This window comes from Crassostrea angulata, chromosome 1, assembly GCF_025612915.1.
Source record: "Crassostrea angulata isolate pt1a10 chromosome 1, ASM2561291v2, whole genome shotgun sequence".
NCBI lineage: Eukaryota > Metazoa > Mollusca > Bivalvia > Ostreida > Ostreidae > Magallana > Magallana angulata.
Window position 1 is genome coordinate 43425206 of NC_069111.1, and position 27350 is coordinate 43452555.

General features: G+C 38.4%; 16 non-coding genes across 16 annotated transcripts; all 16 read right to left on the reverse strand.

Annotated features, from left to right (window-relative positions):
* Positions 1-1037: 1037 nt before the first annotated feature.
* On the reverse strand, positions 1038-1156 carry LOC128170207 (5S ribosomal RNA). The gene has a single exon (XR_008241717.1). It is a non-coding gene; the product is annotated as a 5S ribosomal RNA (ribosomal RNA).
* Positions 1157-2692: 1536 nt separating this feature from the next.
* Positions 2693-2811, reverse strand: LOC128170208 (5S ribosomal RNA). The gene has a single exon (XR_008241718.1). It is a non-coding gene; the product is annotated as a 5S ribosomal RNA (ribosomal RNA).
* A 1531-nt stretch (positions 2812-4342) lies between these two features.
* LOC128170209 (5S ribosomal RNA) lies at positions 4343-4461 on the reverse strand. The gene has a single exon (XR_008241719.1). It is a non-coding gene; the product is annotated as a 5S ribosomal RNA (ribosomal RNA).
* Positions 4462-5994: 1533 nt separating this feature from the next.
* LOC128170210 (5S ribosomal RNA) lies at positions 5995-6113 on the reverse strand. The gene has a single exon (XR_008241720.1). It is a non-coding gene; the product is annotated as a 5S ribosomal RNA (ribosomal RNA).
* Positions 6114-7645: 1532 nt separating this feature from the next.
* On the reverse strand, positions 7646-7764 carry LOC128170211 (5S ribosomal RNA). Its single transcript, XR_008241721.1, has one exon. It is a non-coding gene; the product is annotated as a 5S ribosomal RNA (ribosomal RNA).
* Positions 7765-9296: 1532 nt separating this feature from the next.
* LOC128170213 (5S ribosomal RNA) lies at positions 9297-9415 on the reverse strand. Its single transcript, XR_008241723.1, has one exon. It is a non-coding gene; the product is annotated as a 5S ribosomal RNA (ribosomal RNA).
* A 1531-nt stretch (positions 9416-10946) lies between these two features.
* Positions 10947-11065, reverse strand: LOC128170214 (5S ribosomal RNA). Its single transcript, XR_008241724.1, has one exon. It is a non-coding gene; the product is annotated as a 5S ribosomal RNA (ribosomal RNA).
* A 1528-nt stretch (positions 11066-12593) lies between these two features.
* Positions 12594-12712, reverse strand: LOC128170215 (5S ribosomal RNA). The gene has a single exon (XR_008241725.1). It is a non-coding gene; the product is annotated as a 5S ribosomal RNA (ribosomal RNA).
* A 1534-nt stretch (positions 12713-14246) lies between these two features.
* On the reverse strand, positions 14247-14365 carry LOC128170216 (5S ribosomal RNA). Its single transcript, XR_008241726.1, has one exon. It is a non-coding gene; the product is annotated as a 5S ribosomal RNA (ribosomal RNA).
* Positions 14366-15899: 1534 nt separating this feature from the next.
* On the reverse strand, positions 15900-16018 carry LOC128170217 (5S ribosomal RNA). Its single transcript, XR_008241727.1, has one exon. It is a non-coding gene; the product is annotated as a 5S ribosomal RNA (ribosomal RNA).
* Positions 16019-17553: 1535 nt separating this feature from the next.
* Positions 17554-17672, reverse strand: LOC128170218 (5S ribosomal RNA). Its single transcript, XR_008241728.1, has one exon. It is a non-coding gene; the product is annotated as a 5S ribosomal RNA (ribosomal RNA).
* Positions 17673-19203: 1531 nt separating this feature from the next.
* LOC128170219 (5S ribosomal RNA) lies at positions 19204-19322 on the reverse strand. Its single transcript, XR_008241729.1, has one exon. It is a non-coding gene; the product is annotated as a 5S ribosomal RNA (ribosomal RNA).
* A 1537-nt stretch (positions 19323-20859) lies between these two features.
* On the reverse strand, positions 20860-20978 carry LOC128170220 (5S ribosomal RNA). The gene has a single exon (XR_008241730.1). It is a non-coding gene; the product is annotated as a 5S ribosomal RNA (ribosomal RNA).
* A 1531-nt stretch (positions 20979-22509) lies between these two features.
* Positions 22510-22628, reverse strand: LOC128170221 (5S ribosomal RNA). Its single transcript, XR_008241731.1, has one exon. It is a non-coding gene; the product is annotated as a 5S ribosomal RNA (ribosomal RNA).
* A 1530-nt stretch (positions 22629-24158) lies between these two features.
* LOC128170222 (5S ribosomal RNA) lies at positions 24159-24277 on the reverse strand. Its single transcript, XR_008241732.1, has one exon. It is a non-coding gene; the product is annotated as a 5S ribosomal RNA (ribosomal RNA).
* Positions 24278-25810: 1533 nt separating this feature from the next.
* LOC128170224 (5S ribosomal RNA) lies at positions 25811-25929 on the reverse strand. The gene has a single exon (XR_008241734.1). It is a non-coding gene; the product is annotated as a 5S ribosomal RNA (ribosomal RNA).
* Positions 25930-27350: the final 1421 nt, after the last annotated feature.

Here is a 27350-nt window from a genome sequence, read left to right on the forward strand (position 1 = left end):
GTACACTGTATTTCTATTGTATTGTATAGAGACATCTTTTCGAAAAAATTTCATGGCTCTAAAAAGAGCCGTTTGCAGTTATATCTGTAGTAACCGCTCAGTACTCCTCATCTGATCCGGAGTCTGACATGTCGTCGGAGATGATCTGTACATCTTCTCCAAACATTTCACGCCTTAGGTCTGCTACTGTCTGTGCTTTGTTGTGAGCGTAGTCGTAGTACATGTTTCTGAGTCCCTCAACAACTGCCAGTCTCAGTCTAAGGCTGTATCTGAAGGAACGATGATTCTCTGCCTTGGCTCTACTGTATCGGGACTGGAGGTCAGACATCTTGTAGTTGAGTTGGACAATCTGCTCACACGCTCTTTTAAAGCGACGTTCGCTGTCCATCAACGAAAAACGCTTGTCCATAGTCTTTCTTCTGGGACTGGTACTTTGGATAGCTTTCATCTTGATATAGGATATAGCACTAGAAGATGCAGTAAGTGTTTTCGATTTGCAGTGTAGGATTTGTGATGTCCTTGCTCTTCGCGCACCCCACTATATAGCGCACAGTGGCATTGCTAATTGAGAAACTCGTTTCATTTCATAAGGCGACACGAGTCGCCTGAATAAACAAGTTATTATCTGTCTCAAATGCTGTGCCAGGTGCCATGATTGCTGAGCTTGGGCTGACAATTATCTACCCTAATATACCGTTATTTCGCTTCTTCAAAATTGAGATACATAATTATGTGTATTGTATAAGGTAATTAATTAAGCATATAATATTTGATAATCATTAATAATCGGTAATTCATACATGGACAAAATATCGTTTCATTGTTTTTTGTAATGCGATTGATTCGCTATGTTTTATTTTACTTGCTTATTTCTTGTCTGCCGCATGCATGTAAATTTCACCGCACGTTTTTCACGGACTTGTCTCCCTTAGACCATGATGACTTGGAGATCATTGGAAAATTTATTCGCAGGGCGAATTATGAGAATTATTTTTGATAAAAAAAAAATTGATGAAATTTTATTTGAAATAAGAAAAAGTCTACGACACCTGGTATTCCCAGGCGGTCACCCATCCAAGTACTAACCAAGCTCTACGTTGCTTAACTTCGGTGATCGGACGAGAACCGGTGCTTTCAACGTGATATGGCCGTAGACATTAGATAGGGTTTATATTGCGTACATAAAGATACAGTTGTGAAAGACATTTCAATTATTTTAATTTCATGTTTCAGATATTTATATTTTAGTGTAATAAAAGCTATATGTTACTCACTGACTCACTCCATAGAAATGTTTACTTTGTTTTGTAAAGGGGGGGGGGGGGGGGGGTGAACGCGCACTTGCTACTGTTGCGAATGTGAAAAAGGGGGGGGGGGGGTCTTGTAAGACGCCTTGTGGTTTTTTTTTATTTGATGATATGACAGAATACACTTGTGTTTGTAGATGATGAGAGGGATTGATATATCATCGGGGCACTTTCTATTACACGAAAAGAGGGCGGGGGGGGGGGATAAATAATATTTATCTGTATTACAAAAGTAAAATTCAATTGTGGGATATGCAAGTGTAATGTGTTGTTGCTGTTGTAATTTGTTTTTGGTGTATATGTTCATTTTTTCCATTGATAATTTATCTATTTTGATTTCATTGATATGTACACTGTATTTCTATTGTATTGTATAGAGACATCTTTTCGAAAAAATTTCATGGCTCTAAAAAGAGCCGTTTGCAGTTATATCTGTAGTAACCGCTCAGTACTCCTCATCTGATCCGGAGTCTGACATGTCGTCGGAGATGATCTGTACATCTTCTCCAAACATTTCACGCCTTAGGTCTGCTACTGTCTGTGCTTTGTTGTGAGCGTAGTCGTAGTACATGTTTCTGAGTCCCTCAACAACTGCCAGTCTCAGTCTAAGGCTGTATCTGAAGGAACGATGATTCTCTGCCTTGGCTCTACTGTATCGGGACTGGAGGTCAGACATCTTGTAGTTGAGTTGGACAATCTGCTCACACGCTCTTTTAAAGCGACGTTCGCTGTCCATCAACGAAAAACGCTTGTCCATAGTCTTTCTTCTGGGACTGGTACTTTGGATAGCTTTCATCTTGATATAGGATATAGCACTAGAAGATGCAGTAAGTGTTTTCGATTTGCAGTGTAGGATTTGTGATGTCCTTGCTCTTCGCGCACCCCACTATATAGCGCACAGTGGCATTGCTAATTGAGAAACTCGTTTCATTTCATAAGGCGACACGAGTCGCCTGAATAAACAAGTTATTATCTGTCTCAAATGCTGTGCCAGGTGCCATGATTGCTGAGCTTGGGCTGACAATTATCTACCCTAATATACCGTTATTTCGCTTCTTCAAAATTGAGATACATAATTATGTGTATTGTATAAGGTAATTAATTAAGCATATAATATTTGATAATCATTAATAATCGGTAATTCATACATGGACAAAATATCGTTTCATTGTTTTTTGTAATGCGATTGATTCGCTATGTTTTATTTTACTTGCTTATTTCTTGTCTGCCGCATGCATGTAAATTTCACCGCACGTTTTTCACGGACTTGTCTCCCTTAGACCATGATGACTTGGAGATCATTGGAAAATTTATTCGCAGGGCGAATTATGAGAATTATTTTTGATAAAAAAAAAATTGATGAAATTTTATTTGAAATAAGAAAAAGTCTACGACACCTGGTATTCCCAGGCGGTCACCCATCCAAGTACTAACCAAGCTCTACGTTGCTTAACTTCGGTGATCGGACGAGAACCGGTGCTTTCAACGTGATATGGCCGTAGACATTAGATAGGGTTTATATTGCGTACATAAAGATACAGTTGTGAAAGACATTTCAATTATTTTAATTTCATGTTTCAGATATTTATATTTTAGTGTAATAAAAGCTATATGTTACTCACTGACTCACTCCATAGAAATGTTTACTTTGTTTTGTAAAGGGGGGGGGGGGGGGTGAACGCGCACTTGCTACTGTTGCGAATGTGAAAAAGGGGGGGGGGGGTCTTGTAAGACGCCTTGTGGTTTTTTTTTATTTGATGATATGACAGAATACACTTGTGTTTGTAGATGATGAGAGGGATTGATATATCATCGGGGCACTTTCTATTACACGAAAAGAGGGCGGGGGGGGGGATAAATAATATTTATCTGTATTACAAAAGTAAAATTCAATTGTGGGATATGCAAGTGTAATGTGTTGTTGCTGTTGTAATTTGTTTTTGGTGTATATGTTCATTTTTTCCATTGATAATTTATCTATTTTGATTTCATTGATATGTACACTGTATTTCTATTGTATTGTATAGAGACATCTTTTCGAAAAAATTTCATGGCTCTAAAAAGAGCCGTTTGCAGTTATATCTGTAGTAACCGCTCAGTACTCCTCATCTGATCCGGAGTCTGACATGTCGTCGGAGATGATCTGTACATCTTCTCCAAACATTTCACGCCTTAGGTCTGCTACTGTCTGTGCTTTGTTGTGAGCGTAGTCGTAGTACATGTTTCTGAGTCCCTCAACAACTGCCAGTCTCAGTCTAAGGCTGTATCTGAAGGAACGATGATTCTCTGCCTTGGCTCTACTGTATCGGGACTGGAGGTCAGACATCTTGTAGTTGAGTTGGACAATCTGCTCACACGCTCTTTTAAAGCGACGTTCGCTGTCCATCAACGAAAAACGCTTGTCCATAGTCTTTCTTCTGGGACTGGTACTTTGGATAGCTTTCATCTTGATATAGGATATAGCACTAGAAGATGCAGTAAGTGTTTTCGATTTGCAGTGTAGGATTTGTGATGTCCTTGCTCTTCGCGCACCCCACTATATAGCGCACAGTGGCATTGCTAATTGAGAAACTCGTTTCATTTCATAAGGCGACACGAGTCGCCTGAATAAACAAGTTATTATCTGTCTCAAATGCTGTGCCAGGTGCCATGATTGCTGAGCTTGGGCTGACAATTATCTACCCTAATATACCGTTATTTCGCTTCTTCAAAATTGAGATACATAATTATGTGTATTGTATAAGGTAATTAATTAAGCATATAATATTTGATAATCATTAATAATCGGTAATTCATACATGGACAAAATATCGTTTCATTGTTTTTTGTAATGCGATTGATTCGCTATGTTTTATTTTACTTGCTTATTTCTTGTCTGCCGCATGCATGTAAATTTCACCGCACGTTTTTCACGGACTTGTCTCCCTTAGACCATGATGACTTGGAGATCATTGGAAAATTTATTCGCAGGGCGAATTATGAGAATTATTTTTGATAAAAAAAAAATTGATGAAATTTTATTTGAAATAAGAAAAAGTCTACGACACCTGGTATTCCCAGGCGGTCACCCATCCAAGTACTAACCAAGCTCTACGTTGCTTAACTTCGGTGATCGGACGAGAACCGGTGCTTTCAACGTGATATGGCCGTAGACATTAGATAGGGTTTATATTGCGTACATAAAGATACAGTTGTGAAAGACATTTCAATTATTTTAATTTCATGTTTCAGATATTTATATTTTAGTGTAATAAAAGCTATATGTTACTCACTGACTCACTCCATAGAAATGTTTACTTTGTTTTGTAAAGGGGGGGGGGGGGGGGTGAACGCGCACTTGCTACTGTTGCGAATGTGAAAAAGGGGGGGGGGGTCTTGTAAGACGCCTTGTGGTTTTTTTTTATTTGATGATATGACAGAATACACTTGTGTTTGTAGATGATGAGAGGGATTGATATATCATCGGGGCACTTTCTATTACACGAAAAGAGGGCGGGGGGGGGGGGATAAATAATATTTATCTGTATTACAAAAGTAAAATTCAATTGTGGGATATGCAAGTGTAATGTGTTGTTGCTGTTGTAATTTGTTTTTGGTGTATATGTTCATTTTTTCCATTGATAATTTATCTATTTTGATTTCATTGATATGTACACTGTATTTCTATTGTATTGTATAGAGACATCTTTTCGAAAAAATTTCATGGCTCTAAAAAGAGCCGTTTGCAGTTATATCTGTAGTAACCGCTCAGTACTCCTCATCTGATCCGGAGTCTGACATGTCGTCGGAGATGATCTGTACATCTTCTCCAAACATTTCACGCCTTAGGTCTGCTACTGTCTGTGCTTTGTTGTGAGCGTAGTCGTAGTACATGTTTCTGAGTCCCTCAACAACTGCCAGTCTCAGTCTAAGGCTGTATCTGAAGGAACGATGATTCTCTGCCTTGGCTCTACTGTATCGGGACTGGAGGTCAGACATCTTGTAGTTGAGTTGGACAATCTGCTCACACGCTCTTTTAAAGCGACGTTCGCTGTCCATCAACGAAAAACGCTTGTCCATAGTCTTTCTTCTGGGACTGGTACTTTGGATAGCTTTCATCTTGATATAGGATATAGCACTAGAAGATGCAGTAAGTGTTTTCGATTTGCAGTGTAGGATTTGTGATGTCCTTGCTCTTCGCGCACCCCACTATATAGCGCACAGTGGCATTGCTAATTGAGAAACTCGTTTCATTTCATAAGGCGACACGAGTCGCCTGAATAAACAAGTTATTATCTGTCTCAAATGCTGTGCCAGGTGCCATGATTGCTGAGCTTGGGCTGACAATTATCTACCCTAATATACCGTTATTTCGCTTCTTCAAAATTGAGATACATAATTATGTGTATTGTATAAGGTAATTAATTAAGCATATAATATTTGATAATCATTAATAATCGGTAATTCATACATGGACAAAATATCGTTTCATTGTTTTTTGTAATGCGATTGATTCGCTATGTTTTATTTTACTTGCTTATTTCTTGTCTGCCGCATGCATGTAAATTTCACCGCACGTTTTTCACGGACTTGTCTCCCTTAGACCATGATGACTTGGAGATCATTGGAAAATTTATTCGCAGGGCGAATTATGAGAATTATTTTTGATAAAAAAAAAATTGATGAAATTTTATTTGAAATAAGAAAAAGTCTACGACACCTGGTATTCCCAGGCGGTCACCCATCCAAGTACTAACCAAGCTCTACGTTGCTTAACTTCGGTGATCGGACGAGAACCGGTGCTTTCAACGTGATATGGCCGTAGACATTAGATAGGGTTTATATTGCGTACATAAAGATACAGTTGTGAAAGACATTTCAATTATTTTAATTTCATGTTTCAGATATTTATATTTTAGTGTAATAAAAGCTATATGTTACTCACTGACTCACTCCATAGAAATGTTTACTTTGTTTTGTAAAGGGGGGGGGGGGGTGAACGCGCACTTGCTACTGTTGCGAATGTGAAAAAGGGGGGGGGGGGGGTCTTGTAAGACGCCTTGTGGTTTTTTTTTATTTGATGATATGACAGAATACACTTGTGTTTGTAGATGATGAGAGGGATTGATATATCATCGGGGCACTTTCTATTACACGAAAAGAGGGCGGGGGGGGGGGATAAATAATATTTATCTGTATTACAAAAGTAAAATTCAATTGTGGGATATGCAAGTGTAATGTGTTGTTGCTGTTGTAATTTGTTTTTGGTGTATATGTTCATTTTTTCCATTGATAATTTATCTATTTTGATTTCATTGATATGTACACTGTATTTCTATTGTATTGTATAGAGACATCTTTTCGAAAAAATTTCATGGCTCTAAAAAGAGCCGTTTGCAGTTATATCTGTAGTAACCGCTCAGTACTCCTCATCTGATCCGGAGTCTGACATGTCGTCGGAGATGATCTGTACATCTTCTCCAAACATTTCACGCCTTAGGTCTGCTACTGTCTGTGCTTTGTTGTGAGCGTAGTCGTAGTACATGTTTCTGAGTCCCTCAACAACTGCCAGTCTCAGTCTAAGGCTGTATCTGAAGGAACGATGATTCTCTGCCTTGGCTCTACTGTATCGGGACTGGAGGTCAGACATCTTGTAGTTGAGTTGGACAATCTGCTCACACGCTCTTTTAAAGCGACGTTCGCTGTCCATCAACGAAAAACGCTTGTCCATAGTCTTTCTTCTGGGACTGGTACTTTGGATAGCTTTCATCTTGATATAGGATATAGCACTAGAAGATGCAGTAAGTGTTTTCGATTTGCAGTGTAGGATTTGTGATGTCCTTGCTCTTCGCGCACCCCACTATATAGCGCACAGTGGCATTGCTAATTGAGAAACTCGTTTCATTTCATAAGGCGACACGAGTCGCCTGAATAAACAAGTTATTATCTGTCTCAAATGCTGTGCCAGGTGCCATGATTGCTGAGCTTGGGCTGACAATTATCTACCCTAATATACCGTTATTTCGCTTCTTCAAAATTGAGATACATAATTATGTGTATTGTATAAGGTAATTAATTAAGCATATAATATTTGATAATCATTAATAATCGGTAATTCATACATGGACAAAATATCGTTTCATTGTTTTTTGTAATGCGATTGATTCGCTATGTTTTATTTTACTTGCTTATTTCTTGTCTGCCGCATGCATGTAAATTTCACCGCACGTTTTTCACGGACTTGTCTCCCTTAGACCATGATGACTTGGAGATCATTGGAAAATTTATTCGCAGGGCGAATTATGAGAATTATTTTTGATAAAAAAAAAATTGATGAAATTTTATTTGAAATAAGAAAAAGTCTACGACACCTGGTATTCCCAGGCGGTCACCCATCCAAGTACTAACCAAGCTCTACGTTGCTTAACTTCGGTGATCGGACGAGAACCGGTGCTTTCAACGTGATATGGCCGTAGACATTAGATAGGGTTTATATTGCGTACATAAAGATACAGTTGTGAAAGACATTTCAATTATTTTAATTTCATGTTTCAGATATTTATATTTTAGTGTAATAAAAGCTATATGTTACTCACTGACTCACTCCATAGAAATGTTTACTTTGTTTTGTAAAGGGGGGGGGGGGGTGAACGCGCACTTGCTACTGTTGCGAATGTGAAAAAGGGGGGGGGGTCTTGTAAGACGCCTTGTGGTTTTTTTTTATTTGATGATATGACAGAATACACTTGTGTTTGTAGATGGATGAGAGGGATTGATATATCATCGGGGCACTTTCTATTACACGAAAAGAGGGCGGGGGGGGGGGGGGATAAATAATATTTATCTGTATTACAAAAGTAAAATTCAATTGTGGGATATGCAAGTGTAATGTGTTGTTGCTGTTGTAATTTGTTTTTGGTGTATATGTTCATTTTTTCCATTGATAATTTATCTATTTTGATTTCATTGATATGTACACTGTATTTCTATTGTATTGTATAGAGACATCTTTTCGAAAAAATTTCATGGCTCTAAAAAGAGCCGTTTGCAGTTATATCTGTAGTAACCGCTCAGTACTCCTCATCTGATCCGGAGTCTGACATGTCGTCGGAGATGATCTGTACATCTTCTCCAAACATTTCACGCCTTAGGTCTGCTACTGTCTGTGCTTTGTTGTGAGCGTAGTCGTAGTACATGTTTCTGAGTCCCTCAACAACTGCCAGTCTCAGTCTAAGGCTGTATCTGAAGGAACGATGATTCTCTGCCTTGGCTCTACTGTATCGGGACTGGAGGTCAGACATCTTGTAGTTGAGTTGGACAATCTGCTCACACGCTCTTTTAAAGCGACGTTCGCTGTCCATCAACGAAAAACGCTTGTCCATAGTCTTTCTTCTGGGACTGGTACTTTGGATAGCTTTCATCTTGATATAGGATATAGCACTAGAAGATGCAGTAAGTGTTTTCGATTTGCAGTGTAGGATTTGTGATGTCCTTGCTCTTCGCGCACCCCACTATATAGCGCACAGTGGCATTGCTAATTGAGAAACTCGTTTCATTTCATAAGGCGACACGAGTCGCCTGAATAAACAAGTTATTATCTGTCTCAAATGCTGTGCCAGGTGCCATGATTGCTGAGCTTGGGCTGACAATTATCTACCCTAATATACCGTTATTTCGCTTCTTCAAAATTGAGATACATAATTATGTGTATTGTATAAGGTAATTAATTAAGCATATAATATTTGATAATCATTAATAATCGGTAATTCATACATGGACAAAATATCGTTTCATTGTTTTTTGTAATGCGATTGATTCGCTATGTTTTATTTTACTTGCTTATTTCTTGTCTGCCGCATGCATGTAAATTTCACCGCACGTTTTTCACGGACTTGTCTCCCTTAGACCATGATGACTTGGAGATCATTGGAAAATTTATTCGCAGGGCGAATTATGAGAATTATTTTTGATAAAAAAAAAATTGATGAAATTTTATTTGAAATAAGAAAAAGTCTACGACACCTGGTATTCCCAGGCGGTCACCCATCCAAGTACTAACCAAGCTCTACGTTGCTTAACTTCGGTGATCGGACGAGAACCGGTGCTTTCAACGTGATATGGCCGTAGACATTAGATAGGGTTTATATTGCGTACATAAAGATACAGTTGTGAAAGACATTTCAATTATTTTAATTTCATGTTTCAGATATTTATATTTTAGTGTAATAAAAGCTATATGTTACTCACTGACTCACTCCATAGAAATGTTTACTTTGTTTTGTAAAGGGGGGGGGGGGGTGAACGCGCACTTGCTACTGTTGCGAATGTGAAAAAGGGGGGGGGGGGTCTTGTAAGACGCCTTGTGGTTTTTTTTTATTTGATGATATGACAGAATACACTTGTGTTTGTAGATGATGAGAGGGATTGATATATCATCGGGGCACTTTCTATTACACGAAAAGAGGGCGGGGGGGGGGGGATAAATAATATTTATCTGTATTACAAAAGTAAAATTCAATTGTGGGATATGCAAGTGTAATGTGTTGTTGCTGTTGTAATTTGTTTTTGGTGTATATGTTCATTTTTTCCATTGATAATTTATCTATTTTGATTTCATTGATATGTACACTGTATTTCTATTGTATTGTATAGAGACATCTTTTCGAAAAAATTTCATGGCTCTAAAAAGAGCCGTTTGCAGTTATATCTGTAGTAACCGCTCAGTACTCCTCATCTGATCCGGAGTCTGACATGTCGTCGGAGATGATCTGTACATCTTCTCCAAACATTTCACGCCTTAGGTCTGCTACTGTCTGTGCTTTGTTGTGAGCGTAGTCGTAGTACATGTTTCTGAGTCCCTCAACAACTGCCAGTCTCAGTCTAAGGCTGTATCTGAAGGAACGATGATTCTCTGCCTTGGCTCTACTGTATCGGGACTGGAGGTCAGACATCTTGTAGTTGAGTTGGACAATCTGCTCACACGCTCTTTTAAAGCGACGTTCGCTGTCCATCAACGAAAAACGCTTGTCCATAGTCTTTCTTCTGGGACTGGTACTTTGGATAGCTTTCATCTTGATATAGGATATAGCACTAGAAGATGCAGTAAGTGTTTTCGATTTGCAGTGTAGGATTTGTGATGTCCTTGCTCTTCGCGCACCCCACTATATAGCGCACAGTGGCATTGCTAATTGAGAAACTCGTTTCATTTCATAAGGCGACACGAGTCGCCTGAATAAACAAGTTATTATCTGTCTCAAATGCTGTGCCAGGTGCCATGATTGCTGAGCTTGGGCTGACAATTATCTACCCTAATATACCGTTATTTCGCTTCTTCAAAATTGAGATACATAATTATGTGTATTGTATAAGGTAATTAATTAAGCATATAATATTTGATAATCATTAATAATCGGTAATTCATACATGGACAAAATATCGTTTCATTGTTTTTTGTAATGCGATTGATTCGCTATGTTTTATTTTACTTGCTTATTTCTTGTCTGCCGCATGCATGTAAATTTCACCGCACGTTTTTCACGGACTTGTCTCCCTTAGACCATGATGACTTGGAGATCATTGGAAAATTTATTCGCAGGGCGAATTATGAGAATTATTTTTGATAAAAAAAAAATTGATGAAATTTTATTTGAAATAAGAAAAAGTCTACGACACCTGGTATTCCCAGGCGGTCACCCATCCAAGTACTAACCAAGCTCTACGTTGCTTAACTTCGGTGATCGGACGAGAACCGGTGCTTTCAACGTGATATGGCCGTAGACATTAGATAGGGTTTATATTGCGTACATAAAGATACAGTTGTGAAAGACATTTCAATTATTTTAATTTCATGTTTCAGATATTTATATTTTAGTGTAATAAAAGCTATATGTTACTCACTGACTCACTCCATAGAAATGTTTACTTTGTTTTGTAAAGGGGGGGGGGGTGAACGCGCACTTGCTACTGTTGCGAATGTGAAAAAGGGGGGGGGGGTCTTGTAAGACGCCTTGTGGTTTTTTTTTATTTGATGATATGACAGAATACACTTGTGTTTGTAGATGATGAGAGGGATTGATATATCATCGGGGCACTTTCTATTACACGAAAAGAGGGCGGGGGGGGGGGGATAAATAATATTTATCTGTATTACAAAAGTAAAATTCAATTGTGGGATATGCAAGTGTAATGTGTTGTTGCTGTTGTAATTTGTTTTTGGTGTATATGTTCATTTTTTCCATTGATAATTTATCTATTTTGATTTCATTGATATGTACACTGTATTTCTATTGTATTGTATAGAGACATCTTTTCGAAAAAATTTCATGGCTCTAAAAAGAGCCGTTTGCAGTTATATCTGTAGTAACCGCTCAGTACTCCTCATCTGATCCGGAGTCTGACATGTCGTCGGAGATGATCTGTACATCTTCTCCAAACATTTCACGCCTTAGGTCTGCTACTGTCTGTGCTTTGTTGTGAGCGTAGTCGTAGTACATGTTTCTGAGTCCCTCAACAACTGCCAGTCTCAGTCTAAGGCTGTATCTGAAGGAACGATGATTCTCTGCCTTGGCTCTACTGTATCGGGACTGGAGGTCAGACATCTTGTAGTTGAGTTGGACAATCTGCTCACACGCTCTTTTAAAGCGACGTTCGCTGTCCATCAACGAAAAACGCTTGTCCATAGTCTTTCTTCTGGGACTGGTACTTTGGATAGCTTTCATCTTGATATAGGATATAGCACTAGAAGATGCAGTAAGTGTTTTCGATTTGCAGTGTAGGATTTGTGATGTCCTTGCTCTTCGCGCACCCCACTATATAGCGCACAGTGGCATTGCTAATTGAGAAACTCGTTTCATTTCATAAGGCGACACGAGTCGCCTGAATAAACAAGTTATTATCTGTCTCAAATGCTGTGCCAGGTGCCATGATTGCTGAGCTTGGGCTGACAATTATCTACCCTAATATACCGTTATTTCGCTTCTTCAAAATTGAGATACATAATTATGTGTATTGTATAAGGTAATTAATTAAGCATATAATATTTGATAATCATTAATAATCGGTAATTCATACATGGACAAAATATCGTTTCATTGTTTTTTGTAATGCGATTGATTCGCTATGTTTTATTTTACTTGCTTATTTCTTGTCTGCCGCATGCATGTAAATTTCACCGCACGTTTTTCACGGACTTGTCTCCCTTAGACCATGATGACTTGGAGATCATTGGAAAATTTATTCGCAGGGCGAATTATGAGAATTATTTTTGATAAAAAAAAAATTGATGAAATTTTATTTGAAATAAGAAAAAGTCTACGACACCTGGTATTCCCAGGCGGTCACCCATCCAAGTACTAACCAAGCTCTACGTTGCTTAACTTCGGTGATCGGACGAGAACCGGTGCTTTCAACGTGATATGGCCGTAGACATTAGATAGGGTTTATATTGCGTACATAAAGATACAGTTGTGAAAGACATTTCAATTATTTTAATTTCATGTTTCAGATATTTATATTTTAGTGTAATAAAAGCTATATGTTACTCACTGACTCACTCCATAGAAATGTTTACTTTGTTTTGTAAAGGGGGGGGGGGGGGTGAACGCGCACTTGCTACTGTTGCGAATGTGAAAAAGGGGGGGGGGTCTTGTAAGACGCCTTGTGGTTTTTTTTTTATTTGATGATATGACAGAATACACTTGTGTTTGTAGATGATGAGAGGGATTGATATATCATCGGGGCACTTTCTATTACACGAAAAGAGGGCGGGGGGGGGGGGGGGATAAATAATATTTATCTGTATTACAAAAGTAAAATTCAATTGTGGGATATGCAAGTGTAATGTGTTGTTGCTGTTGTAATTTGTTTTTGGTGTATATGTTCATTTTTTCCATTGATAATTTATCTATTTTGATTTCATTGATATGTACACTGTATTTCTATTGTATTGTATAGAGACATCTTTTCGAAAAAAATTCATGGCTCTAAAAAGAGCCGTTTGCAGTTATATCTGTAGTAACCGCTCAGTACTCCTCATCTGATCCGGAGTCTGACATGTCGTCGGAGATGATCTGTACATCTTCTCCAAACATTTCACGCCTTAGGTCTGCTACTGTCTGTGCTTTGTTGTGAGCGTAGTCGTAGTACATGTTTCTGAGTCCCTCAACAACTGCCAGTCTCAGTCTAAGGCTGTATCTGAAGGAACGATGATTCTCTGCCTTGGCTCTACTGTATCGGGACTGGAGGTCAGACATCTTGTAGTTGAGTTGGACAATCTGCTCACACGCTCTTTTAAAGCGACGTTCGCTGTCCATCAACGAAAAACGCTTGTCCATAGTCTTTCTTCTGGGACTGGTACTTTGGATAGCTTTCATCTTGATATAGGATATAGCACTAGAAGATGCAGTAAGTGTTTTCGATTTGCAGTGTAGGATTTGTGATGTCCTTGCTCTTCGCGCACCCCACTATATAGCGCACAGTGGCATTGCTAATTGAGAAACTCGTTTCATTTCATAAGGCGACACGAGTCGCCTGAATAAACAAGTTATTATCTGTCTCAAATGCTGTGCCAGGTGCCATGATTGCTGAGCTTGGGCTGACAATTATCTACCCTAATATACCGTTATTTCGCTTCTTCAAAATTGAGATACATAATTATGTGTATTGTATAAGGTAATTAATTAAGCATATAATATTTGATAATCATTAATAATCGGTAATTCATACATGGACAAAATATCGTTTCATTGTTTTTTGTAATGCGATTGATTCGCTATGTTTTATTTTACTTGCTTATTTCTTGTCTGCCGCATGCATGTAAATTTCACCGCACGTTTTTCACGGACTTGTCTCCCTTAGACCATGATGACTTGGAGATCATTGGAAAATTTATTCGCAGGGCGAATTATGAGAATTATTTTTGATAAAAAAAAAATTGATGAAATTTTATTTGAAATAAGAAAAAGTCTACGACACCTGGTATTCCCAGGCGGTCACCCATCCAAGTACTAACCAAGCTCTACGTTGCTTAACTTCGGTGATCGGACGAGAACCGGTGCTTTCAACGTGATATGGCCGTAGACATTAGATAGGGTTTATATTGCGTACATAAAGATACAGTTGTGAAAGACATTTCAATTATTTTAATTTCATGTTTCAGATATTTATATTTTAGTGTAATAAAAGCTATATGTTACTCACTGACTCACTCCATAGAAATGTTTACTTTGTTTTGTAAAGGGGGGGGGGGGGGGGTGAACGCGCACTTGCTACTGTTGCGAATGTGAAAAAGGGGGGGGGGGTCTTGTAAGACGCCTTGTGGTTTTTTTTTATTTGATGATATGACAGAATACACTTGTGTTTGTAGATGATGAGAGGGATTGATATATCATCGGGGCACTTTCTATTACACGAAAAGAGGGCGGGGGGGGGGGGGATAAATAATATTTATCTGTATTACAAAAGTAAAATTCAATTGTGGGATATGCAAGTGTAATGTGTTGTTGCTGTTGTAATTTGTTTTTGGTGTATATGTTCATTTTTTCCATTGATAATTTATCTATTTTGATTTCATTGATATGTACACTGTATTTCTATTGTATTGTATAGAGACATCTTTTCGAAAAAATTTCATGGCTCTAAAAAGAGCCGTTTGCAGTTATATCTGTAGTAACCGCTCAGTACTCCTCATCTGATCCGGAGTCTGACATGTCGTCGGAGATGATCTGTACATCTTCTCCAAACATTTCACGCCTTAGGTCTGCTACTGTCTGTGCTTTGTTGTGAGCGTAGTCGTAGTACATGTTTCTGAGTCCCTCAACAACTGCCAGTCTCAGTCTAAGGCTGTATCTGAAGGAACGATGATTCTCTGCCTTGGCTCTACTGTATCGGGACTGGAGGTCAGACATCTTGTAGTTGAGTTGGACAATCTGCTCACACGCTCTTTTAAAGCGACGTTCGCTGTCCATCAACGAAAAACGCTTGTCCATAGTCTTTCTTCTGGGACTGGTACTTTGGATAGCTTTCATCTTGATATAGGATATAGCACTAGAAGATGCAGTAAGTGTTTTCGATTTGCAGTGTAGGATTTGTGATGTCCTTGCTCTTCGCGCACCCCACTATATAGCGCACAGTGGCATTGCTAATTGAGAAACTCGTTTCATTTCATAAGGCGACACGAGTCGCCTGAATAAACAAGTTATTATCTGTCTCAAATGCTGTGCCAGGTGCCATGATTGCTGAGCTTGGGCTGACAATTATCTACCCTAATATACCGTTATTTCGCTTCTTCAAAATTGAGATACATAATTATGTGTATTGTATAAGGTAATTAATTAAGCATATAATATTTGATAATCATTAATAATCGGTAATTCATACATGGACAAAATATCGTTTCATTGTTTTTTGTAATGCGATTGATTCGCTATGTTTTATTTTACTTGCTTATTTCTTGTCTGCCGCATGCATGTAAATTTCACCGCACGTTTTTCACGGACTTGTCTCCCTTAGACCATGATGACTTGGAGATCATTGGAAAATTTATTCGCAGGGCGAATTATGAGAATTATTTTTGATAAAAAAAAAATTGATGAAATTTTATTTGAAATAAGAAAAAGTCTACGACACCTGGTATTCCCAGGCGGTCACCCATCCAAGTACTAACCAAGCTCTACGTTGCTTAACTTCGGTGATCGGACGAGAACCGGTGCTTTCAACGTGATATGGCCGTAGACATTAGATAGGGTTTATATTGCGTACATAAAGATACAGTTGTGAAAGACATTTCAATTATTTTAATTTCATGTTTCAGATATTTATATTTTAGTGTAATAAAAGCTATATGTTACTCACTGACTCACTCCATAGAAATGTTTACTTTGTTTTGTAAAGGGGGGGGGGGGGGGGGTGAACGCGCACTTGCTACTGTTGCGAATGTGAAAAAGGGGGGGGGGGGGGTCTTGTAAGACGCCTTGTGGTTTTTTTTTATTTGATGATATGACAGAATACACTTGTGTTTGTAGATGATGAGAGGGATTGATATATCATCGGGGCACTTTCTATTACACGAAAAGAGGGCGGGGGGGGGGATAAATAATATTTATCTGTATTACAAAAGTAAAATTCAATTGTGGGATATGCAAGTGTAATGTGTTGTTGCTGTTGTAATTTGTTTTTGGTGTATATGTTCATTTTTTCCATTGATAATTTATCTATTTTGATTTCATTGATATGTACACTGTATTTCTATTGTATTGTATAGAGACATCTTTTCGAAAAAATTTCATGGCTCTAAAAAGAGCCGTTTGCAGTTATATCTGTAGTAACCGCTCAGTACTCCTCATCTGATCCGGAGTCTGACATGTCGTCGGAGATGATCTGTACATCTTCTCCAAACATTTCACGCCTTAGGTCTGCTACTGTCTGTGCTTTGTTGTGAGCGTAGTCGTAGTACATGTTTCTGAGTCCCTCAACAACTGCCAGTCTCAGTCTAAGGCTGTATCTGAAGGAACGATGATTCTCTGCCTTGGCTCTACTGTATCGGGACTGGAGGTCAGACATCTTGTAGTTGAGTTGGACAATCTGCTCACACGCTCTTTTAAAGCGACGTTCGCTGTCCATCAACGAAAAACGCTTGTCCATAGTCTTTCTTCTGGGACTGGTACTTTGGATAGCTTTCATCTTGATATAGGATATAGCACTAGAAGATGCAGTAAGTGTTTTCGATTTGCAGTGTAGGATTTGTGATGTCCTTGCTCTTCGCGCACCCCACTATATAGCGCACAGTGGCATTGCTAATTGAGAAACTCGTTTCATTTCATAAGGCGACACGAGTCGCCTGAATAAACAAGTTATTATCTGTCTCAAATGCTGTGCCAGGTGCCATGATTGCTGAGCTTGGGCTGACAATTATCTACCCTAATATACCGTTATTTCGCTTCTTCAAAATTGAGATACATAATTATGTGTATTGTATAAGGTAATTAATTAAGCATATAATATTTGATAATCATTAATAATCGGTAATTCATACATGGACAAAATATCGTTTCATTGTTTTTTGTAATGCGATTGATTCGCTATGTTTTATTTAACTTGCTTATTTCTTGTCTGCCGCATGCATGTAAATTTCACCGCACGTTTTTCACGGACTTGTCTCCCTTAGACCATGATGACTTGGAGATCATTGGAAAATTTATTCGCAGGGCGAATTATGAGAATTATTTTTGATAAAAAAAAAATTGATGAAATTTTATTTGAAATAAGAAAAAGTCTACGACACCTGGTATTCCCAGGCGGTCACCCATCCAAGTACTAACCAAGCTCTACGTTGCTTAACTTCGGTGATCGGACGAGAACCGGTGCTTTCAACGTGATATGGCCGTAGACATTAGATAGGGTTTATATTGCGTACATAAAGATACAGTTGTGAAAGACATTTCAATTATTTTAATTTCATGTTTCAGATATTTATATTTTAGTGTAATAAAAGCTATATGTTACTCACTGACTCACTCCATAGAAATGTTTACTTTGTTTTGTAAAGGGGGGGGGGGGGGTGAACGCGCACTTGCTACTGTTGCGAATGTGAAAAAGGGGGGGGGGGGGTCTTGTAAGACGCCTTGTGGTTTTTTTTTATTTGATGATATGACAGAATACACTTGTGTTTGTAGATGATGAGAGGGATTGATATATCATCGGGGCACTTTCTATTACACGAAAAGAGGGCGGGGGGGGGGATAAATAATATTTATCTGTATTACAAAAGTAAAATTCAATTGTGGGATATGCAAGTGTAATGTGTTGTTGCTGTTGTAATTTGTTTTTGGTGTATATGTTCATTTTTTCCATTGATAATTTATCTATTTTGATTTCATTGATATGTACACTGTATTTCTATTGTATTGTATAGAGACATCTTTTCGAAAAAATTTCATGGCTCTAAAAAGAGCCGTTTGCAGTTATATCTGTAGTAACCGCTCAGTACTCCTCATCTGATCCGGAGTCTGACATGTCGTCGGAGATGATCTGTACATCTTCTCCAAACATTTCACGCCTTAGGTCTGCTACTGTCTGTGCTTTGTTGTGAGCGTAGTCGTAGTACATGTTTCTGAGTCCCTCAACAACTGCCAGTCTCAGTCTAAGGCTGTATCTGAAGGAACGATGATTCTCTGCCTTGGCTCTACTGTATCGGGACTGGAGGTCAGACATCTTGTAGTTGAGTTGGACAATCTGCTCACACGCTCTTTTAAAGCGACGTTCGCTGTCCATCAACGAAAAACGCTTGTCCATAGTCTTTCTTCTGGGACTGGTACTTTGGATAGCTTTCATCTTGATATAGGATATAGCACTAGAAGATGCAGTAAGTGTTTTCGATTTGCAGTGTAGGATTTGTGATGTCCTTGCTCTTCGCGCACCCCACTATATAGCGCACAGTGGCATTGCTAATTGAGAAACTCGTTTCATTTCATAAGGCGACACGAGTCGCCTGAATAAACAAGTTATTATCTGTCTCAAATGCTGTGCCAGGTGCCATGATTGCTGAGCTTGGGCTGACAATTATCTACCCTAATATACCGTTATTTCGCTTCTTCAAAATTGAGATACATAATTATGTGTATTGTATAAGGTAATTAATTAAGCATATAATATTTGATAATCATTAATAATCGGTAATTCATACATGGACAAAATATCGTTTCATTGTTTTTTGTAATGCGATTGATTCGCTATGTTTTATTTTACTTGCTTATTTCTTGTCTGCCGCATGCATGTAAATTTCACCGCACGTTTTTCACGGACTTGTCTCCCTTAGACCATGATGACTTGGAGATCATTGGAAAATTTATTCGCAGGGCGAATTATGAGAATTATTTTTGATAAAAAAAAAATTGATGAAATTTTATTTGAAATAAGAAAAAGTCTACGACACCTGGTATTCCCAGGCGGTCACCCATCCAAGTACTAACCAAGCTCTACGTTGCTTAACTTCGGTGATCGGACGAGAACCGGTGCTTTCAACGTGATATGGCCGTAGACATTAGATAGGGTTTATATTGCGTACATAAAGATACAGTTGTGAAAGACATTTCAATTATTTTAATTTCATGTTTCAGATATTTATATTTTAGTGTAATAAAAGCTATATGTTACTCACTGACTCACTCCATAGAAATGTTTACTTTGTTTTGTAAAGGGGGGGGGGGGGGGGGGGGTGAACGCGCACTTGCTACTGTTGCGAATGTGAAAAAGGGGGGGGGGGGGGTCTTGTAAGACGCCTTGTGGTTTTTTTTTATTTGATGATATGACAGAATACACTTGTGTTTGTAGATGATGAGAGGGATTGATATATCATCGGGGCACTTTCTATTACACGAAAAGAGGGCGGGGGGGGGATAAATAATATTTATCTGTATTACAAAAGTAAAATTCAATTGTGGGATATGCAAGTGTAATGTGTTGTTGCTGTTGTAATTTGTTTTTGGTGTATATGTTCATTTTTTCCATTGATAATTTATCTATTTTGATTTCATTGATATGTACACTGTATTTCTATTGTATTGTATAGAGACATCTTTTCGAAAAAATTTCATGGCTCTAAAAAGAGCCGTTTGCAGTTATATCTGTAGTAACCGCTCAGTACTCCTCATCTGATCCGGAGTCTGACATGTCGTCGGAGATGATCTGTACATCTTCTCCAAACATTTCACGCCTTAGGTCTGCTACTGTCTGTGCTTTGTTGTGAGCGTAGTCGTAGTACATGTTTCTGAGTCCCTCAACAACTGCCAGTCTCAGTCTAAGGCTGTATCTGAAGGAACGATGATTCTCTGCCTTGGCTCTACTGTATCGGGACTGGAGGTCAGACATCTTGTAGTTGAGTTGGACAATCTGCTCACACGCTCTTTTAAAGCGACGTTCGCTGTCCATCAACGAAAAACGCTTGTCCATAGTCTTTCTTCTGGGACTGGTACTTTGGATAGCTTTCATCTTGATATAGGATATAGCACTAGAAGATGCAGTAAGTGTTTTCGATTTGCAGTGTAGGATTTGTGATGTCCTTGCTCTTCGCGCACCCCACTATATAGCGCACAGTGGCATTGCTAATTGAGAAACTCGTTTCATTTCATAAGGCGACACGAGTCGCCTGAATAAACAAGTTATTATCTGTCTCAAATGCTGTGCCAGGTGCCATGATTGCTGAGCTTGGGCTGACAATTATCTACCCTAATATACCGTTATTTCGCTTCTTCAAAATTGAGATACATAATTATGTGTATTGTATAAGGTAATTAATTAAGCATATAATATTTGATAATCATTAATAATCGGTAATTCATACATGGACAAAATATCGTTTCATTGTTTTTTGTAATGCGATTGATTCGCTATGTTTTATTTTACTTGCTTATTTCTTGTCTGCCGCATGCATGTAAATTTCACCGCACGTTTTTCACGGACTTGTCTCCCTTAGACCATGATGACTTGGAGATCATTGGAAAATTTATTCGCAGGGCGAATTATGAGAATTATTTTTGATAAAAAAAAAATTGATGAAATTTTATTTGAAATAAGAAAAAGTCTACGACACCTGGTATTCCCAGGCGGTCACCCATCCAAGTACTAACCAAGCTCTACGTTGCTTAACTTCGGTGATCGGACGAGAACCGGTGCTTTCAACGTGATATGGCCGTAGACATTAGATAGGGTTTATATTGCGTACATAAAGATACAGTTGTGAAAGACATTTCAATTATTTTAATTTCATGTTTCAGATATTTATATTTTAGTGTAATAAAAGCTATATGTTACTCACTGACTCACTCCATAGAAATGTTTACTTTGTTTTGTAAAGGGGGGGGGGGGTGAACGCGCACTTGCTACTGTTGCGAATGTGAAAAAGGGGGGGGGGGGTCTTGTAAGACGCCTTGTGGTTTTTTTTTATTTGATGATATGACAGAATACACTTGTGTTTGTAGATGATGAGAGGGATTGATATATCATCGGGGCACTTTCTATTACACGAAAAGAGGGCGGGGGGGGGGGGGATAAATAATATTTATCTGTATTACAAAAGTAAAATTCAATTGTGGGATATGCAAGTGTAATGTGTTGTTGCTGTTGTAATTTGTTTTTGGTGTATATGTTCATTTTTTCCATTGATAATTTATCTATTTTGATTTCATTGATATGTACACTGTATTTCTATTGTATTGTATAGAGACATCTTTTCGAAAAAATTTCATGGCTCTAAAAAGAGCCGTTTGCAGTTATATCTGTAGTAACCGCTCAGTACTCCTCATCTGATCCGGAGTCTGACATGTCGTCGGAGATGATCTATACATCTTCTCCAAACATTTCACGCCTTAGGTCTGCTACTGTCTGTGCTTTGTTGTGAGCGTAGTCGTAGTACATGTTTCTGAGTCCCTCAACAACTGCCAGTCTCAGTCTAAGGCTGTATCTGAAGGAACGATGATTCTCTGCCTTGGCTCTACTGTATCGGGACTGGAGGTCAGACATCTTGTAGTTGAGTTGGACAATCTGCTCACACGCTCTTTTAAAGCGACGTTCGCTGTCCATCAACGAAAAACGCTTGTCCATAGTCTTTCTTCTGGGACTGGTACTTTGGATAGCTTTCATCTTGATATAGGATATAGCACTAGAAGATGCAGTAAGTGTTTTCGATTTGCAGTGTAGGATTTGTGATGTCCTTGCTCTTCGCGCACCCCACTATATAGCGCACAGTGGCATTGCTAATTGAGAAACTCGTTTCATTTCATAAGGCGACACGAGTCGCCTGAATAAACAAGTTATTATCTGTCTCAAATGCTGTGCCAGGTGCCATGATTGCTGAGCTTGGGCTGACAATTATCTACCCTAATATACCGTTATTTCGCTTCTTCAAAATTGAGATACATAATTATGTGTATTGTATAAGGTAATTAATTAAGCATATAATATTTGATAATCATTAATAATCGGTAATTCATACATGGACAAAATATCGTTTCATTGTTTTTTGTAATGCGATTGATTCGCTATGTTTTATTTTACTTGCTTATTTCTTGTCTGCCGCATGCATGTAAATTTCACCGCACGTTTTTCACGGACTTGTCTCCCTTAGACCATGATGACTTGGAGATCATTGGAAAATTTATTCGCAGGGCGAATTATGAGAATTATTTTTGATAAAAAAAAAATTGATGAAATTTTATTTGAAATAAGAAAAAGTCTACGACACCTGGTATTCCCAGGCGGTCACCCATCCAAGTACTAACCAAGCTCTACGTTGCTTAACTTCGGTGATCGGACGAGAACCGGTGCTTTCAACGTGATATGGCCGTAGACATTAGATAGGGTTTATATTGCGTACATAAAGATACAGTTGTGAAAGACATTTCAATTATTTTAATTTCATGTTTCAGATATTTATATTTTAGTGTAATAAAAGCTATATGTTACTCACTGACTCACTCCATAGAAATGTTTACTTTGTTTTGTAAAGGGGGGGGGGGGGGTGAACGCGCACTTGCTACTGTTGCGAATGTGAAAAAGGGGGGGGGGGTCTTGTAAGACGCCTTGTGGTTTTTTTTTATTTGATGATATGACAGAATACACTTGTGTTTGTAGATGATGAGAGGGATTGATATATCATCGGGGCACTTTCTATTACACGAAAAGAGGGCGGGGGGGGGGGATAAATAATATTTATCTGTATTACAAAAGTAAAATTCAATTGTGGGATATGCAAGTGTAATGTGTTGTTGCTGTTGTAATTTGTTTTTGGTGTATATGTTCATTTTTTCCATTGATAATTTATCTATTTTGATTTCATTGATATGTACACTGTATTTCTATTGTATTGTATAGAGACATCTTTTCGAAAAAATTTCATGGCTCTAAAAAGAGCCGTTTGCAGTTATATCTGTAGTAACCGCTCAGTACTCCTCATCTGATCCGGAGTCTGACATGTCGTCGGAGATGATCTGTACATCTTCTCCAAACATTTCACGCCTTAGGTCTGCTACTGTCTGTGCTTTGTTGTGAGCGTAGTCGTAGTACATGTTTCTGAGTCCCTCAACAACTGCCAGTCTCAGTCTAAGGCTGTATCTGAAGGAACGATGATTCTCTGCCTTGGCTCTACTGTATCGGGACTGGAGGTCAGACATCTTGTAGTTGAGTTGGACAATCTGCTCACACGCTCTTTTAAAGCGACGTTCGCTGTCCATCAACGAAAAACGCTTGTCCATAGTCTTTCTTCTGGGACTGGTACTTTGGATAGCTTTCATCTTGATATAGGATATAGCACTAGAAGATGCAGTAAGTGTTTTCGATTTGCAGTGTAGGATTTGTGATGTCCTTGCTCTTCGCGCACCCCACTATATAGCGCACAGTGGCATTGCTAATTGAGAAACTCGTTTCATTTCATAAGGCGACACGAGTCGCCTGAATAAACAAGTTATTATCTGTCTCAAATGCTGTGCCAGGTGCCATGATTGCTGAGCTTGGGCTGACAATTATCTACCCTAATATACCGTTATTTCGCTTCTTCAAAATTGAGATACATAATTATGTGTATTGTATAAGGTAATTAATTAAGCATATAATATTTGATAATCATTAATAATCGGTAATTCATACATGGACAAAATATCGTTTCATTGTTTTTTGTAATGCGATTGATTCGCTATGTTTTATTTTACTTGCTTATTTCTTGTCTGCCGCATGCATGTAAATTTCACCGCACGTTTTTCACGGACTTGTCTCCCTTAGACCATGATGACTTGGAGATCATTGGAAAATTTATTCGCAGGGCGAATTATGAGAATTATTTTTGATAAAAAAAAAATTGATGAAATTTTATTTGAAATAAGAAAAAGTCTACGACACCTGGTATTCCCAGGCGGTCACCCATCCAAGTACTAACCAAGCTCTACGTTGCTTAACTTCGGTGATCGGACGAGAACCGGTGCTTTCAACGTGATATGGCCGTAGACATTAGATAGGGTTTATATTGCGTACATAAAGATACAGTTGTGAAAGACATTTCAATTATTTTAATTTCATGTTTCAGATATTTATATTTTAGTGTAATAAAAGCTATATGTTACTCACTGACTCACTCCATAGAAATGTTTACTTTGTTTTGTAAAGGGGGGGGGGGGGGTGAACGCGCACTTGCTACTGTTGCGAATGTGAAAAAGGGGGGGGGGGGGTCTTGTAAGACGCCTTGTGGTTTTTTTTTATTTGATGATATGACAGAATACACTTGTGTTTGTAGATGATGAGAGGGATTGATATATCATCGGGGCACTTTCTATTACACGAAAAGAGGGCGGGGGGGGGGGGATAAATAATATTTATCTGTATTACAAAAGTAAAATTCAATTGTGGGATATGCAAGTGTAATGTGTTGTTGCTGTTGTAATTTGTTTTTGGTGTATATGTTCATTTTTTCCATTGATAATTTATCTATTTTGATTTCATTGATATGTACACTGTATTTCTATTGTATTGTATAGAGACATCTTTTCGAAAAAATTTCATGGCTCTAAAAAGAGCCGTTTGCAGTTATATCTGTAGTAACCGCTCAGTACTCCTCATCTGATCCGGAGTCTGACATGTCGTCGGAGATGATCTGTACATCTTCTCCAAACATTTCACGCCTTAGGTCTGCTACTGTCTGTGCTTTGTTGTGAGCGTAGTCGTAGTACATGTTTCTGAGTCCCTCAACAACTGCCAGTCTCAGTCTAAGGCTGTATCTGAAGGAACGATGATTCTCTGCCTTGGCTCTACTGTATCGGGACTGGAGGTCAGACATCTTGTAGTTGAGTTGGACAATCTGCTCACACGCTCTTTTAAAGCGACGTTCGCTGTCCATCAACGAAAAACGCTTGTCCATAGTCTTTCTTCTGGGACTGGTACTTTGGATAGCTTTCATCTTGATATAGGATATAGCACTAGAAGATGCAGTAAGTGTTTTCGATTTGCAGTGTAGGATTTGTGATGTCCTTGCTCTTCGCGCACCCCACTATATAGCGCACAGTGGCATTGCTAATTGAGAAACTCGTTTCATTTCATAAGGCGACACGAGTCGCCTGAATAAACAAGTTATTATCTGTCTCAAATGCTGTGCCAGGTGCCATGATTGCTGAGCTTGGGCTGACAATTATCTACCCTAATATACCGTTATTTCGCTTCTTCAAAATTGAGATACATAATTATGTGTATTGTATAAGGTAATTAATTAAGCATATAATATTTGATAATCATTAATAATCGGTAATTCATACATGGACAAAATATCGTTTCATTGTTTTTTGTAATGCGATTGATTCGCTATGTATTATTTTACTTGCTTATTTCTTGTCTGCCGCATGCATGTAAATTTCACCGCACGTTTTTCACGGACTTGTCTCCCTTAGACCATGATGACTTGGAGATCATTGGAAAATTTATTCGCAGGGCGAATTATGAGAATTATTTTTGATAAAAAAAAAATTGATGAAATTTTATTTGAAATAAGAAAAAGTCTACGACACCTGGTATTCCCAGGCGGTCACCCATCCAAGTACTAACCAAGCTCTACGTTGCTTAACTTCGGTGATCGGACGAGAACCGGTGCTTTCAACGTGATATGGCCGTAGACATTAGATAGGGTTTATATTGCGTACATAAAGATACAGTTGTGAAAGACATTTCAATTATTTTAATTTCATGTTTCAGATATTTATATTTTAGTGTAATAAAAGCTATATGTTACTCACTGACTCACTCCATAGAAATGTTTACTTTGTTTTGTAAAGGGGGGGGGGGGTGAACGCGCACTTGCTACTGTTGCGAATGTGAAAAAGGGGGGGGGGGGTCTTGTAAGACGCCTTGTGGTTTTTTTTTATTTGATGATATGACAGAATACACTTGTGTTTGTAGATGATGAGAGGGATTGATATATCATCGGGGCACTTTCTATTACACGAAAAGAGGGCGGGGGGGGGGGGGATAAATAATATTTATCTGTATTACAAAAGTAAAATTCAATTGTGGGATATGCAAGTGTAATGTGTTGTTGCTGTTGTAATTTGTTTTTGGTGTATATGTTCATTTTTTCCATTGATAATTTATCTATTTTGATTTCATTGATATGTACACTGTATTTCTATTGTATTGTATAGAGACATCTTTTCGAAAAAATTTCATGGCTCTAAAAAGAGCCGTTTGCAGTTATATCTGTAGTAACCGCTCAGTACTCCTCATCTGATCCGGAGTCTGACATGTCGTCGGAGATGATCTGTACATCTTCTCCAAACATTTCACGCCTTAGGTCTGCTACTGTCTGTGCTTTGTTGTGAGCGTAGTCGTAGTACATGTTTCTGAGTCCCTCAACAACTGCCAGTCTCAGTCTAAGGCTGTATCTGAAGGAACGATGATTCTCTGCCTTGGCTCTACTGTATCGGGACTGGAGGTCAGACATCTTGTAGTTGAGTTGGACAATCTGCTCACACGCTCTTTTAAAGCGACGTTCGCTGTCCATCAACGAAAAACGCTTGTCCATAGTCTTTCTTCTGGGACTGGTACTTTGGATAGCTTTCATCTTGATATAGGATATAGCACTAGAAGATGCAGTAAGTGTTTTCGATTTGCAGTGTAGGATTTGTGATGTCCTTGCTCTTCGCGCACCCCACTATATAGCGCACAGTGGCATTGCTAATTGAGAAACTCGTTTCATTTCATAAGGCGACACGAGTCGCCTGAATAAACAAGTTATTATCTGTCTCAAATGCTGTGCCAGGTGCCATGATTGCTGAGCTTGGGCTGACAATTATCTACCCTAATATACCGTTATTTCGCTTCTTCAAAATTGAGATACATAATTATGTGTATTGTATAAGGTAATTAATTAAGCATATAATATTTGATAATCATTAATAATCGGTAATTCATACATGGACAAAATATCGTTTCATTGTTTTTTGTAATGCGATTGATTCGCTATGTATTATTTTACTTGCTTATTTCTTGTCTGCCGCATGCATGTAAATTTCACCGCACGTTTTTCACGGACTTGTCTCC